The sequence below is a fragment of the Chiloscyllium plagiosum genome, chromosome 48 (genome assembly GCF_004010195.1).
Source record: "Chiloscyllium plagiosum isolate BGI_BamShark_2017 chromosome 48, ASM401019v2, whole genome shotgun sequence".
In the NCBI taxonomy this organism is placed as follows: domain Eukaryota; kingdom Metazoa; phylum Chordata; class Chondrichthyes; order Orectolobiformes; family Hemiscylliidae; genus Chiloscyllium; species Chiloscyllium plagiosum.
Window position 1 is genome coordinate 647,496 of NC_057757.1, and position 4,407 is coordinate 651,902.

The window sequence follows — 4,407 nt, forward strand, 5'->3', positions numbered from 1 at the left end:
CTCACACACACACACACACACACACAGCTAGAGCAGATATCCCAACACACAGGCAGGAACATCATCGACGGTGGAAAGTGAGTCTCTGTCAGTGGGAGCATGACTATTCCTGATTGTTGGGAAAGCCCTTGGGATTCACTAACGTCCTTCAGGGAGGGAGACCTGCTATTCTTACCCCGGTCTGGCCTCACACGTGACTCCAGGCCCAGAGCCCAATGTGGCTGCGTTTAACTTGCCCCCCATAACAGCCTGGCAGCACTCTTGGTTCAGGGACAATTAGGGAGGGGAGAAAATGCTGACCTAACAACAGGCCTCACACCCTGTGGAAGGAGAGAGGAAGAGATAGTGGGAGGAGATCCTGAGCATGGGAGAGTGATCCCAGAGTGATCCCAGAGTGTGGGAGAGTGATCCCAGAGTGATCCCAGAGTGTGGGAGAGTGATCCCAGAGTGACCCCAGAGTGATCCCTGAGCATGGGAGAGTGATCCCAGAGTGACCCCAGAGTGATCCAGAGTGTGGGAAAGTGATCCCAGAGTGTGGGAGAGTGATCCCAGAGTGACCCCAGAGTGATCCCTGAGCATGGGAGAGTGATCCCAGAGTGACCTCAGAGTGATCCCTGAGTGTGGGAGAGTGATCCAAGAGTGATCCCAGAGTGTGGGAGAGTGAACCCAGAGTGATCCCAGAGTGTGGGAGAGTGAACCAAGAGTGATCCCAGAGTGTGGGAGAGTAATCCCAGAGTGTGGGAGAGTGATCCCAGAGTGTGGGAGAGTGATCCCAGAGTGAACCCAGAGTGTGGGAGAGTGAACCCAGAGTGATCCCAGAGTGATCGCAGAGTGTGGGAGAGTGATCCCAGAGTGTGGGAGAGTGATCCCAGAGTGATCCCAGAGTGTGGGAAAGTGATCCCAGAGTGATCCCAGAGTGTGGGAGAGTGATCCCAGAGTGAACCCAGAGTGATCCCAGAGTGTGGGAGAGTGATCCCAGAGTGTGGGAGAGTGATCCCAGAGTGTGGGAGAGTGATCCCAGAGTGATCCCTGAGTGTGGGAGAGTGATCCCAGAGTGAACCCAGAGTGTGGGAGAGTGATGACAGAGTGAACCCAGAGTGATCCCAGAGTGTGGGAGAGTGATCCCAGAGTGATCCCAGAGTGATCCCTGAGTGTGGGAGAGTGATCCCAGAGTGTGGGAGAGTGAACCCAGAGTGATCCCAGAGTGTGGGAGAGTGAACCCAGAGTGATTACAGAGTGAACCCAGAGTGTGGGAGAGTGAACCCAGAGTGATCCCAGAGTGTGGGAGAGTGATCCCAGAGTGTGGGTGAGTGATCCCAGAGTGTGGGAGAGTGATCACAGAGTGAACCCAGAGTGATCCCAGAGTGATCCCATAGTGTGGGAGAGTGATCCCAGAGTGAACCCAGAGTGTGGGAGAGTGATCCCAGAGTGATCCCAGAGTGTGGGAGAGTGATCCCAGAGTGATCCCATAGTGTGGGAGAGTGATCCCAGAGTGAACCCAGAGTGACCCCAGAGTGATCCCTGAGTGTGGGAGAGTGATCCCAGAGTGTGGGAGAGTGATCCCAGAGTGAACCCAGAGTGTGGGAGAGTGATCCCAGAGTGATCTCAGAGTGTGGGAGAGTGATCTCAGAGTGAACCCAGAGTGATCCCAGAGTGAACCCAGAGTGTGGGAGAGTGATCCCAGAGTGTGGGAGAGTTATCCCAGAGTGATCCCAGAGTGAACCCAGAGTGAGGGAGAGTGATCCCAGAGTGAACCCAGAGTGATCCCAGTGTGTAGCAGAGTGATCCCAGAGTGCTCCCAGAGTGAACCCAGAGTGATCCCAGAGTGTGGGAGAGTGATCCCAGAGTGAACCCAGAGTGATCCCAGAGTGAACCCAGAGTGTGGGAGAGTGATCCTAGAGTGTGGGAGAGTTATCCCAGAGTGATCCCAGAGTGAACCCAGAGTGATCCCAGAATGTGGGAGAGTGATCCCAGAGTGAACCCAGAGTGATCCCAGAATATAGGAGAGTGATCCCAGAGTGAACCCAGAGTGATCCCAGAGTGTGGGAGAGTGAACCCAGAGTGAACCCAGAGTGTGGGAGAGTGATCCCAGAGTGAACCGAGAGTGATCCCAGAGTGTGGGAGAGTGACCCCGAGTGCTCCCAGAGTGTGGGAGAGTGAACCCAGAGTGATCCCAGAGTGAACCCAGAGTGATCCCAGAGTGATCCCAGAGTGTGGGAGAGTGATCCCAGAGTGTGGGAGAGTGCTCCCAGAGTGAATCCAGAGTGAACCCAGAGTGTGGGAGAGTGATCCCAGAATGTGGGAGTGTTATCCCAGAGTGATCCCAGAGTGAACCCAGAGTGAGGGAGAGTGATCCCAGAGTGATCCCAGTGTGTGGGAGAGTGATCCCAGAGTGCTCCCAGAGTGTGGGAGAGTGATCCCAGAGTGAACCCAGAGTGATCCCAGAGTGATCCCAGAGTGTGGGAGAGTGATCACAGAGTGAACCCTGAGTGTGGGAGAGTGATCCCAGAGTGAACCCAGAGTGATCCCAGAGTGTGGGAGAGTGATCCCAGAGTGTGGGAGAGTGATCCCAGAGTGAACCCAGAGTGAACCCAGAGTGTGGGAGAGTGATCCCAGAGTGATCCCAGAGTGTGGGAGAGTGATCCCAGAGTGAACCCAGAGTGAACCCAGAGTGTGGGAGAGTGATCCCAGAGTGATCCCAGAGTGTGGGAGAGTGATTCCAGAGTGATCCCAGAGTGTGGGAGAGTGATCCCAGAGTGTGGGCAAGTGATCCCAGAGTGTGGGAGAGTGATCCCAGAGTGAACCCAGAGTGATCCCAGAGTGTGGGCGAGTGATCCCAGAGTGAACCCAGAGTGATCCCAGAGTGTGGGAGAGTGATTCCAGAGTGATCCCAGAGTGTGGGAGAGTGATTCCAGAGTGATCCCAGAGTGAACACAGAGTGTGGGAGAGTGATCCCAGGGTGAACCCAGAGTGTGGGAGAGTGATCCCAGAGTGAACCCAGAGTGATCCCAGAGTGATCCCATAGTGTGGGAGAGTGATCCCAGAGTGTGGGCAAGTGATCCCAGAGTGATCCCAGAGTGAACCCAGAGTGATCCCAGAGTGTGGGAGAGTGATTCCAGAGTGATCCCAGAGTGTGGTACAGTGATCCCAGAGTGTTGGGCGAGTGATCCCAGAGTGATCCCAGAGTGAACCCAGAGTGAACCAAGAGTGTGGGAGAGTGATTCCAGAGTGATCCCAGAGTGTGGTACAGTGATCCCAGAGTGTGGGAGAGTGATCCCAGAGTGATCCCAGAGTGAACCAAGAGTGTGGGAGAGTGATCCCAGAGTGAACCCAGAGTGTGGGAGAGTGATTCCAGAGTGATCCCAGAGTGTGGCAGAGTGATCCCAGAGTGATCCCAGAGTGTGGGAGAGTGAACCCAGAGTGATCCCAGAGTGTGGGAGAGTGATCCCAGAGTGATCCCAGAGTGAACCCAGAGTGTGGGAGAGTGATTCCAGAGTGATCCCAGAGTGTGGGAGAGTGATCCCAGCGTGTGGGAGAGTGATCCCAGAGAATGGGATAGTGATTCCAGAGTGATCCCAGAATGATCCCAGAGTGTGGGAGAGTGATCCCAGAGTGAACCCAGAGTGTGGGAGAGTGATTCCAGAGTAATCCCAGAGTGTGGCAGATTGATCCCAGAGTGCACCCAGAGTGATCCCAGAGTGTGGGAGAGTGATCCCAGAGTGCTCCCAGAGTGTGGGAGAGTGATTCCAGAGTGATCCCAGAGTGAACACAGAGTGTGGGAGAGTGATCCCAGGGTGAACCCAGAGTGCACCCAGAGTGTGGGAGAGTGATCCCAGAGTGAACCCAGAGTGATCCCATAGTGTGGGAGAGTGATCCCAGAGTGCACCCAGAGTGTGGGAGAGTGATCCCAGAGTGAACCCAGAGTGATCCCATAGTGTGGGAGAGTGATCCCAGAGTGAACCCAGAGTGTGGGAGAGTGATCCCAGAGTGAGCCCAGAGTGTGGGAGAGTGATCCCAGAGTGTGGGAGAGTGAACCCAGAGTGAACCCATAGTGTGGGAGAGTGATCCCAGAGTGATCCCAGAGTGTGGGAGAGTGAACCCAGAGTGATCCCAGAGTGAACCCAGAGTGATCCCAGAGTGTGGGAGAGTGAACCCAGAGTAAACCCAGAGTGTGGGAGATTGAACCCAGAGTGATCCCAGAGTGTGGGAGAGTGAACCCAGAGTGATCCCAGAGTGTGGGAGAGTGATCCCAGAGTGAACCCAGAGTGTGGGAGAGTGAACCCAGAGTGAACCCATAGTGTGGGAGAGTGATCCCAGAGTGAACCCAGAGTGTGGGAGAGTGAACCCAGAGTGAACCCATAGTGTGGGAGAGTGATCCCAGAGTGAACCCAGAGTGTGGGAGAGTGA